Genomic DNA, 12221 nt, shown 5'->3' with positions numbered 1-12221 from the left:
CATAATTTCAGAATGAACTTATCTTTATTAAATTTCTTCACCGACACATCCAGATCCGTCCTACGCACTCATCTGCAGGGGTCCACGCACACAACTGCGAACTCTACTAGGCCTCTGTGCACACAGTTGCAGACCCTCTATCTACTACCCAATACCCTTGACTCGGACTTACAAATGATTCAAGACTTTTCTTCTCAGAACCCCATTACATATCAGATCCAAGATTACATACAAAAAAATTCCTTCTACCCATAGAGCCTCGCTCTATTTATACATTACTATGGTCCACGGACCATGGGCAAGCTGACTTACTTCCTATTACTCTATAGTATTTCTTTGTCGGACAACCCTTCGACCTGACCTATTATAATTCATGCTCTGCACATCCCGTGGAGTCTTTACCCTATCTCTATCCAAAATTTTAGTCTTTGTGCCTCATGATTGTTACGCGGAGCTTCTTCTACCCAACAGTTCCCCAACACAATCATCGTGACTCGTCCTGAGTCACTCAGTTGGTGCGGGAATCTTTCCGCAGAGGTCGGTCAACAACTTCTGCACATCGTATGTTCCTTCCACAAATTCTGCTGCGAGCCTCTGTACCTACTCCAAGTGAGCCGTTGATGCATCCCTATCACTTGTAGTTGCTTGCTCGGTATCACATACTGCCTACATATATGCTAAATTTCTTTCAATAGTTGTAGAGATGCTAAATTCTTCATCAAGATAGGGCTAGATGCATTCTTTAAGCACTGCCTCCTAGTGCCACAACACATTAACTTGGGCCTTGAGAGCCTGTGCCTCCTTCATTTTGGCCAACCGCTATGTGATAGTGACCATCTGTGAAGCCCCTCGAGCTATGTCATAGGCTTGATCTAACTCGCCCACCTCAGTTTCCACTTGTTGTATGATTGGGTCCTCTTGGAGGGATGTGAGCATAACGAGAGACTGATCTAGTAGTTCCAAGAATTCGCAGACAACCCTCCTCATTGTTTCCAATCCGGCTTGAATTTCGGCGCAACGCCATTCTTGATCTGCCCGAGGTGTTGCTTGTTGTACCTTGAGTCGGAGCTCTGCAATTTTTAAAGTTTGTTCCCCCTGGGCTTTTGCAACCTCCTCTTGTGCCCTACGAAATTTGGCTACCATGTGCTGAATCTTGGTAGCTGTTGGGAGGTCTCCAGGGATGGCTAGCTCTGGTACCACACTGCATGCCTCTGTCACAGCTTGCTCTACTTCTTGATAGCGTGTGGTCAAGTCATCATGATGGAGAGTGACCTACTCTAACCTTGCCTTCTACTCTGTCAAGGTGTGGAAGGTGCAACCTTCCCTAGCACGAAGTTCATTACTTACGCCTTCTTGCAGTTGGTATAGTGTTTCCCTTGACAAGGTGGCCATATTTAATCCCCAAATACATTCCTCGCATGTAGTTTCAGATAGGACAGTGCCTACTGGCAATGGCAGGGTGTTTGGTGTGTGATCGACATCAGTTGTATCTTCTGCTGGATGTAGGGTGACCCTACCTAGAGGTCGCACCTGTAATGCCTACAACTACACTCAGATATCCCTCAATACAGTTGTCTGCTCAGTGATTAGTTCTTTCAATGCACCAGTGGGAACATTGCCCGTTGGCTGGCTGCTACCAATGAATTATTTTTCCAGAGCCTTCATTGTTTTGGACTTCTTTCATTCGGCTGGTGATTCCTTACCATGTGGCTGTTTGAGGTGGTCCTGCATCTCTGTTTCTTGTTGCAGGTCCTAGTCCAAGTCCATTTCCTGATTTGCCTGGTTCTCTTCTGCTGTCAACTTCTTGGTAGCCTCCTGTGGTGAAGGAGCCTATTGTTCTTGACGTGTCTTTGTTGCCAATTGAGTGAGTCGCTGATGGTGTTCCTTCTTTCGCTGTTGTGATGCCATCCTATCAAGAATGGCCTTGTCTGGGGCACACCATTCTAGAGGCCATGCTGCTAATAACGTGTAAACAGAATGATATGTTGCAATGAATGGAAGTGTGGCCCATGATCACTTTGGATACTTTCATGCCTAGATATACAATTGATGCATGTCTGCTTTGAACTCGGCCATGATTTGGAAATTATTGTAGATCGTGGGAGACATCGGTGGTTTTTGAGCAATCTGTGTCTGTATATTCCTTTCCATGGAGATCCAAAAAGCCTAAATTTCATAAACCCTTGCTACATCCTTTGTAGCCCAGAGCGAAATATACTGCACTACTTCAGGTAGGCTATTGTCAATGCTAGGAAACTAGATCTCCTTCGAATGTTCACCTGTAACCAGAAGGATTGATAAGAGAAACCATGCATAATGAAATTTCTTACCTTTGTCCTGTGCTTTGTGACAATTAGTCAGAAATTCGTCACACAAAAACTGTGCCCAAGACTTAACCCCTTTGGCACATTGCTCCGCCAGTGCAATGACAGGAGTTGGCACCTCATCAGCGTGAAATTTCCTCATGATTTTACTAGCTAGTAGTTGAGTGGCGACTTGTACTATGCAATCATTGATGCTTGCTATGACATACCCATGCTTTCCTTTTTCCTATGACATACCTCGCTGCTTGTTCCTGCTATGTCTATGGGGTCATTCCCTTTAAGCGGTAGGTGCGTAATGCGGTGGATTAAGTCGGCTGTGATCAGAATCGACTCTTCCAACTAGAGATATCAATCATGTATGAGGTAGATTAGCTGTTAGATCACAAATATGGTGATGGTCATGCAGTGATAGTGAGGTATCCACCTTAGATTTAGTAATCTTTCCTGCTCCACACCTAGTAACCACTTCTGTGGCAATAATTTATCCTTGGCCAATTCGGAGAACTTGTCATTGTCTGCAAGGTCTCAATCTTCAAACTTGATGCTTGGAATGCACCCCATCGACAACCCTTCGAACCTTATCTCATCCGGAAGAAGCGGGATCTAGAGTGTAGTGTTTGCAGCATCCAAGTCCTTCAATAGCTTGGTCGTCCCAATCCACAGAGAAAGATATGAAGGGAGTGACGGTAGTTTGAATGCAGCATCTTCTTCCTCAGCCTGTGCATTGATTTGCTCAATCAAGGCTTGTAGATCATCACCATCCTCAGCGGGTTCAGTGGTGATTGCTTTGCCCTTGTCAACTATTGACCGTTTGTTGAATCTTGGTGAGGCCCGCACTATGCCTATCATTTTCTTGCTCTTCCTAAGTCGTAGTGTGCGTGGGGACTTTGGAACTTTGGGGACCTGAGTCACTTCCTCGACTCTTCCTGATTTAGTTGCAGTTCCTCCGCTAACCATGCTCGGGTTCTGGCCATGGTACTCATGGGGTGCCTGGTAGCCAAGTGCTCGCTGGTATTTGTTGGTTGAAAGCGAGAATATTCCAGTGCTATCCACAGAAGATGAGATTTGAAAAAATATCGTCCCTCCTTTTCCAGTTTATTAACAACATCTAGACGATAGATCTTTGTGTATCTAGTCTAGAAATTTCACCTTAATGTCCTACCACCTGCTCCTTTCTGACATAACCTGACTTTATTATCGTGAATAATGTTGCTAATGGTCATATTTTGACTTTTCCCCATGGTAGCGCAATCCTTTAGGCACAACTGCAATCTTGTGGTCTGAATGACTTGGTAGAGAATATTTTTGCCACACCGGCTTCTCGAAGACTTGCTTATAGTCCCATGCCTTCTTTTAACTGCTTGGGGCGTTGAGACTGTGTTTGCTACTGCTAGTTAGGTGTTCACACCTTTGGTGTGATTTCTCCACTTCTTTGCTAGCCCAAGCTGCGAGCACCTCTCGAGCGTTTGGATAGTCGTTCTATCGGTGGGCATCATTATTGGGGGTGTGTCCTTTTGTAAGTGTGGGCGCAGCCATGATAGCAAGGTCACAACTTGTTCCTGTGCTATGGGATACCCGACTATGCCTAATCTCCTTATGTGCAGACTGGCATGGCTTCCGTGCGCGCCGTGACATGCTATTCTGTTGAATCCATCCCTTCTCAAAGTGTGTTGCTTCCTTGGTCGTACCCATAGTTTATTGATGTTGCAGGGCCTGCGGCTACCTTGTCTTTTCTTGGCTCCCTTTTGTCTTTGATTATAGGCCCATCGAGCCTGTGGTATATGAAACTTCCTATTGGGTTGTTTTATCGAGTGGCTACTCTGAGTACTTCCCCCTGGTTTCCTGCTAACCTTGTCGCCAACTACTGGCGAATCAGTTTGCTATGGTTGCTTTGGGCTGCTAATTCTAAGCTAGTTGGGTATCTGCACGTCATACACCTGCAACTTGTTCTGGCGATGGGTGCTTACCCCATTTTTCTCTACCATCCATGTGTGCATCTACCTCCGACATCCATGCCATTTCCTTCGCATCTTCGGGACTGCACCCCCGTTTCTAAAGCAATGGTTGTGTGTGGTGCCTCCTTGAATACTTACGGTGGGTTTGTTCTCCCCTTCATCGATTCACATTGATTGACTGGTTTGTTTTCTTTCATGGTAATCTCATAAGTTGGCTACTCCTTTTCCCCTATTGTCACCATCTTGTTACAATTTAGTGTGGTTACTTCATGTAGCCGGTTTTGCCATCGTTCAATCTCTTCATTAGAGTCTGATGTGCAAGAACTATCACGGTCCCATGAGAGTCTACCATCTGCTATTAGATTTACCCTGTCATGGTCTTGTGCTGTGATCTGGTAGATGTAGTCCAATTCACCATCACTATCTTCGTCACGCACTGGCTTAGTATAGCGCGCCCCTTCAACTGAATTCAATGGAACCACTACACAGAGAGATTTATTTTCGAATATCATTTTTAATTTCTTGAGGTTGATGACTCCATTCATATCCATTGCCCAATCTATCCCTCACAACGCAATATATGGATTACTGTCATCCACAATTTCTATGACCTCAAAATTGGTTTTTGTCCTAGCTCCATCATTATCTACCGTAACCCCATGTAGTCTTCCCATGGGTAGGATCTTTTGTTGGTTAGCCATTCGTAATTGGATCGAGGACCATTGTAGTGTGGGCCTGCCCATGTGCTCCCAAGTCTGTTTTGGTAGGACATTCATGTCGGACCCCAAATCCAAAACGACCTTGTCCATCTTATAGTCCCCAATCTAGGAAGTCAATCGCATTTCCCACCCGGTGCACAAAGTATGTTTGACTAGCTTTCGGATCATTCACGGTTCATCCGCTCCTACACATCTAGTTATCAATTCTTTCAGCCCCTTCACTGCTTTAGCATCCCTGAGTAATTTCATGCACGTTTCTAAGAAAGTGGTTAGCATAGAAGTATCCTTCTCTAGTCTGAATTGATCCTTACTACCCGAAGTAGAAGCTTCCGCGAAGTTCTTCTTAGCTTCCATAAAGGTTTCCTTCGCACACTCCAAATCAAACTCTAGTTGTTTTGAGGGGCCCTTACGGACCCATGTATCCTCCTCTGGCTTCTTCCCCTTATCTTCCCTAGTAGCGGCGCCACTTCTAAGCATCATATTCATGTTAGGATCTTCTGCACATGGTTTAGCCTTCATCATTTGGACATTCTGAGTGGGGTTAGACAGAAGCACCCCCTTTTCCTGCATCTGAGCAATCAGCGTGTGGCAATTGGCTGCTTTATGATCAAATTGGTAACAGTAAGGGCAATAGGCTTTGGTCGGGTTCGTGCAATCACGTGTGTAATGCCCTGGTCCTCCACAATTATAGCAAATTAATTTTCCTCGTCTCCGTCCAAGTCCCACTCCTTCGCAGCCCCGTCTACATCCTTGGTATCCTCCTCACGCAAGTGGTGCAATAGGATCTTGCCCACGTGCCTCAATCTGCATCCTATAAGTAGGTGTTCGATCCATCAACATTTCGTAACTGTGGAAATTTCTTTGATCGTGGCCCACTGTCCTATAGAAGTTGCAAAATAATTGTTGAGGGGGGTTTGTCTTAGGTTTGACAATAGATGACAATTTTCTGTGGCATGCTTTCCTCCCACCTGACAAATTGTGCACCAGAGTGTGGGCATCTTGCTTGGCCCAGCTTGTACCTCTAGTTGCAATGGTATTGGTCCCCTTCCTGTGAAGATCAAGAAGTGGTCCTTATCGTGGCCCTGTCCCTTACATTTGATACACCACACCTCTTGCCATACTTCTATTTGAGGTGCCTGCCATTTTTTCAAACTTCAGATTTCTATACATAGGTTTTGTATCTGCGTTTGGATTTTCTATACTCCCAACCGTGGATCCTGTACAGGGGTTTTGTGGAACCTCATTGTTGTCTCCAATGCTTTAGCTTAGGTTGAGATATTTTGTTGTGATAGGGTCATCCACAAATATGGTGTTAATGATGCGACAAACCAAGCACAGTGATGCGCATCCAACACTGTCATGTTTGCCTCGCGGATGGTTCTTTTCAACGTTTGATCCAAATCCCACGGGGTTTCACCAGGCAACATTGCGATTTCCTTGAACCCAATAACCGATTGTGATTCTAACTTTGGTTGACCAAATTCCTTATTTAGAGCATCTTGGATTGCTGCTATTCCCTCATTTGTATGATCGCTTGAGTATTTCATGTACCAGGTCAATGCGCGGTCCTGTAGCATGCTCTAATGTAGCCTTCTTGATGTTATCATCTGTGATGCCTTGAGCGTCCCATACAGACTTTATCACCAACTAGAACTAGTTCGGTTCCTCATTTCCTACACCCTTAAATATCAGCAAATGGATTGCACTTGCCATCCCAACCTTTGGTGGTGGAGGAGGTTGGGTTGGCATCAGTTTGGATGGGTTTGATGTAGGTGAAGTGGGTGGTGGCATGGACGGAGTTGGTATCAATGGGAAGCGCTTTGTAATCAACTAGATTGCACTTCTCAGTGAGAACCTCATGAGCTCCTCCTCACTTTCTCATGAGATAAAAATCAAAGGACTGTTATCTACCCCTCCCGAACCTCGGTAACCTCTTCCACTCCACGTTAATCAAACATCAATAGAAGCACATAATCTGTTTTTCACACAACAACATTTTAATCCATGTACTTAATGATTTGATATACTTACCCTGCAGTCCTTGGAGAAATCACCTTTTTGCTTCACTATAACTCACGATTGTATCTATCATGAACTTACAGATAAATCCTCCTATTACCCGGTCCAGCCAATGATCTACTGTGCGTGCAATTTTATCTTCGGTGGCTTCTAGCCCATGCACCAATTCTGGAGTCTGCAAAATAGTCTTATCTAATCTGCACCTTCCCACACTGTCCACTAACCTCACGATCCACTCATACAACTCTATCAGAAATGTCGCGAAGAAGATCTTGTGAATATTTGTGTATATATAGTGGTCGAACCAATCTTCCTCTGATATCCGCAGGTTTCTGTTTTCCTGAATCGTGAACTCATGGAGCTTCAGATCCAACCACTCTTCAAGCTCTTTCTTTGTAGGGTTCTAGTGTTCCAACATTAGAAACCCCTTAGGTAGATCCCAGTCCCAACAATGGAACCATTTGTTGGCTTATAGGGGCTTGACCTAGGTTCGAAAGAGTTCTTTAGCCAAACGAATCCCGTAGCTATTGACCCTTTCGGCAACAGAATGTGGAGTGCGGACTGAGGTCTCACCCAAGGTAGCAGGGGAGGGTGCTAGAACTAGGTTTCCTTACCCTTTGCATGTATAGATGTGGTTTGGATGTTCCATGCACCATTTAGTATCCTCGTGCTGCTCTGCTTCTGCACAAATCTGAGACAGGGCTATTCCTCTATACTAATTACTTAAGGAGTTATTATACATCGAATCTACTTGTGATGGTATTTAAGCAAACATTTAACAGATTTAACCAGTTCGCGTACTAAGAATAGATATAGATTCGCATATATTCATATCATAAACATACGTGCATAGATCAAAAAATTATATTAACCGTACATTAGCCAGATTCGTAATATTTTGGATTTAACACATAATTTCATAATCAAATTATCTTTATTCAATTTCATCACCAATACATCCATATTCATCCTGCGCACTTAGCTGTAGGGGTCCGTGCACACAACTGCAGACTCTGCCATGCCTCTGGGCACACAACTGCAAAGCCCCTATCTACTACCCAATACCCTCGACTCGGACTTACAAATGCTTCAAGACTTTTCTTCTCAGAACCCCATTACATATCAGATCCAAGATTACATACCAAAAACTAGCTTCTACCCATTGAACCTCGCTCTATTTATACATTCTTATGGTCTGTTGACCATGGGAAAGCTAACTTATTATTACACTATATTATTTCTTGGGCAGACAACCCTTCAACTTGACCTATTATAGTTCATGCACCGTGCATCCCACAAAGTCTTTACTCTATCTCTATCCAAAATTTTGGGCTTTGTGCCCCATGACCGTTATGTACGGCTTCTGCTACCCAACACGTATTTTCTGATATCGATGTTCTTAGTTGGTTTCTTACCATATTGTCTATGGAAATCCATAGACTTGTTCCTACATTCTTTTGGTACATGCCTAAACTTGTTACATGCATAACATCTTATATGTTTCATATTCTTCTATTACAATCAATGCCTTTGTGACCAAACATATTGTAAGAAAAACAATATCCCTTAAAGTACTTGGAAGGTGATGATCTTTCTCTGAGACAGTTATTAGCTTGAAACATTATACTTCTACAACTAGCTCCAACATGTCCAAAATGATGAAATATAGTACATTCAACATTATTGATTAGACGAAAAAATTGATTAACACTTCTATATTTAGGAGTAAATGATTTCCTTTCAAGACTTTATTTCCTTGGTTGTTGATGGGGTTGACTTCTTATCTCCGTGTTGATCATTTCATATTTTGCATTAGAATTCCTTGCCTCAACTTGTGAGCTAGATTCACCTTTAACAGTTTCATGAAAACCAAGACCAGATTTGATGGAAGGAAACCTTTGACTACTAAGAATATTATACAAAATCTTAGTACAATTTTGAAATCGCAAAATTTTATCCTTTTCTTTCAATTTACCTTTTAGTATATTTACCTCAGCCTTATATTACCTTTCCTTTTCTAGATACTTCTTCTTCATGATTTCTTCAACCTTTCTTCCTTGATCCACTTGTTGTTTTATTATATAATATCATTTTCTTGTTCTTGAAATGCTTGAAGTAGTTATCATTCTAATTATTTGGATTATTTGGATCTTCTTTTAGAGAGATGACCTCAACTTCAAGGCCTTTATAGTAAATGGTTCTTTCTTTAAGTTCCTTGGTTTTTGTATCCATTTCATTCACTTGATTTCCTAATGATGTTACGTCATCTTCAAGCCTTTGAAATTGACCTTCCTTTTCCTTGTACTACTTCCTTATTTTGTTTCCTTCCTATAACTAAGTTCTTAACCTGGTAACCTCTTCTTCATAGGTAAATTCCCTTTTATCAAATAGATCTTGTTGATTTGTAATTTTATTTGTGAGCCTTTTATCTTCTTCTTCTATGGTCATTAGATTTCTTTCACTTTTACCCATAAGAGAAAATTCAGTTGTTTCATTGTCATATTCATTATATTTAATATTGCATGAACTAGGAAAGGTATCACTAGAGGACCAAAAATCAGTACCTGATAATTCTTTTTCTTGATCATCTTCATTCCGAGGTGATTCAAAATCTAAATATTTCCTTCCATATAATAACCAACCATCTCTATCTATTTTAATATCTCTTTCAAATGTATTATTCTTTTGAGGTGCTTTCTTCTTTTACTTCTTTCCCATTGTCTTGACAGATCTCCTTCAAGTGATCAATCTTCTCCCAAAGAACCATCTCTGATACCAATTGTTGGGAAAAATACTAACATTTGGGGGGGGGGGGGTGTTTGAATCTGTATTTTAAAAATTCCCAATAATGATTTTCCTTTTTGAAATATATACACGACTTTATTGAACCCAAATCACATATGAACGCAATTTTTGTAAAATAAACTAGCGTATGCTTAGTAAAATTGTAAAAAAACTAATAATTTATCCGTTAGAATTAAACCAGAATGTAAGATATTTATCAGGAATTTGATTAGACATAAGAAGGTGGAGTAAGAACAAAATAAAGTATCACACATAAGTAACACACAGAACACTAGGATTTAAGGTGAAAAACCAGTATAGGAAAAAACCACATGTTGTTATCGTCTTTGACTTCTTTTTAATATAAATAATATTTTTAAATCTTGTACTAGTGTGGAATCATACGATTATGTAGGCACCTAGCTGCAAAAGGCTACAACCTTCACTTATTTTCCAGCTCCTACTAGAAGGGAGCTCCAACCCCCTGGTTCTTATATTGGAATAAACTTGTACTAGTATGCAGAACCCACCTGCAAAAGGCTACAACCTTCACTTTTTCTCCATATGCTACTAGAACAGAGCCCAAACCCCATAATTTGATTTACCAACTACCACTGGAAGGAAGCTCCAACTCCCTCAACTTTGGGGACCATGTTTCATAGATTTTCAGACTGGATCTGCCTGCTACAATACATCATAACTTATAAGTCACATTTCATCAAATTTTTAGACTGGACCCACTACCAACACTTAAGCTCAATATCAATAATTAAATTGTAAGAAAATGATCAATCTCTAAGACAACTAAATCAACCAATCATTGAAACCCAATCAACTGAAACTTAATAAAAACTCAACCAATCAACTAGAATAATCATATCATTGTAACCAGAACACAGAACTGAACTCAAAATACTACATCAACACATAGAATCAACTGCAACACTAATCATTCATATGTCAACGTGTGTACGCTACTTCACTTAAGGAAACCTGCGTGTATACGTGATTTTCTATAGAGAAACATGCATAGAGGTCTTAATATACTGAAAAATTGTAATTCTAAATAAGACACAAAGTTGACTAAAGATATTCTGAAATATTTTGTTAGGTTACAAAATCATCATATAGTTAGCAACATCAATAATATTTTCATCGAATCAACATGTAATGAAATTCAACTTCATCATTCAACCAGTTCTACTTCATTCAATCAGTTCTACTTCAGACATTATCACTCAACCCAGATCAACATGAGGACATCATTGACATACAACATAGATACAATAACACTAATTAGGTTGATCAGTCATTTATGAACATAAAACCTTCCTTTATATACGTGAATTCAAAGAAACAAACCCGCGTGTATACACAACTTCAATGAGACCAACCTGCATAAAGATCTGCAATTTTTTTACCTAAATTTGGATAGCTCTTCAAAACTTCAGAAATACCCAGAACTTAATATTCGGAGATAAAATCAAGCATCAATACCTAGATCTAGTCAATCCATGAGTAGATCATAAAATGGAAATTCATTTCAGGTCTCATGATCCTGATCCATCATTGTATTCATCGGTGCATAATTATTTCAGATATGTGTCTCACCTATGGCCCCTTACATTGTAAACATACTTCAGATTGAAGTATTCATCAAAATCCCTTTGACCTGCACACTTCGTACTTTGAAATTCACCTCCTTATATACTTAGATCCTTAGCTAATACAATTGGTCAAACCCTTAATTATGCTGATGGTATTCTTTGACGGGATCAATATATGTTGTCGCACTCATTACTATTGGCTGGTACAATGATAAAGACCCATGGTATTTAGAATACCGTGAGGATTCCATATGTGACTTTTCTTCTTTGTACCTGCTTGTATACACAACTTGGTCTTGAGGAACCTGCGTATAGATCTTCAAATATTCACCTTTATCAATCTTTTGCTTCTGATCTATAAACATTTGTCCCATCATTCTGTTATTTTGTTCCATTACTTTGTCACCTCTGAACTGGCCTATGGATTCATCTAGTTACCATATACGTATTCTGTTAGAATTGATTTTCAATCAAGGACAACACATGCATCATTTGCCAACACAAAAAAGGCTCAATTTGGCTTAGCCTTGGTGAAATTGAGAAAATTCAAAACAAATTAGGAAAAAATGGACAAAACAATGGTTATATTATCTATATTTTGAAGCAATTTGTTGCAGCAGTACCTTGTCAATCCCTTGAACATGGCACTTTCTCAATATATTCCTCATTTTTTCAGCTTCTTTATGAGACCTGCCATTTTATGAGTCTTTCCCTGATACCCAGATTTCTCTGTATTTTTGTGCTCCTCTTAGTGTTCTCCAGTCTAAGTTGCCTAGTCTTCCTGGTGTCATGCCTTCTATTGTTCAAGGGATA

Source organism: Pinus tabuliformis, chromosome Q (assembly GCF_031772625.1).
Source record: "Pinus tabuliformis cultivar Carrire ecotype Pingquan chromosome Q, CPIR1, whole genome shotgun sequence".
Lineage (NCBI taxonomy): Eukaryota > Viridiplantae > Streptophyta > Pinopsida > Pinales > Pinaceae > Pinus > Pinus tabuliformis.
Note: the sequence above shows the minus strand (reverse complement) of the source record.